The sequence below is a fragment of the Puntigrus tetrazona genome, chromosome 13 (genome assembly GCF_018831695.1).
Source record: "Puntigrus tetrazona isolate hp1 chromosome 13, ASM1883169v1, whole genome shotgun sequence".
Lineage (NCBI taxonomy): Eukaryota > Metazoa > Chordata > Actinopteri > Cypriniformes > Cyprinidae > Puntigrus > Puntigrus tetrazona.
Window position 1 is genome coordinate 22424683 of NC_056711.1, and position 204 is coordinate 22424886.

The window sequence follows — 204 nt, forward strand, 5'->3', positions numbered from 1 at the left end:
AAAAAAAACGCAGCTGTCTTTGCCGGAGTTTAAGAAAAGTGCTTACAGTTAAATACCGTATTTTCATCAACTGATATAATGTTTATATACCAACCTATCAAAGTACTGAAGTCTGTTTTGTTCCTTTAAAATACACCGATATCCTTCAAAAGCGTGTGTTGATGAGAAAGCGATGAACCGAAGGCCGTCACGAACAGATTTAAA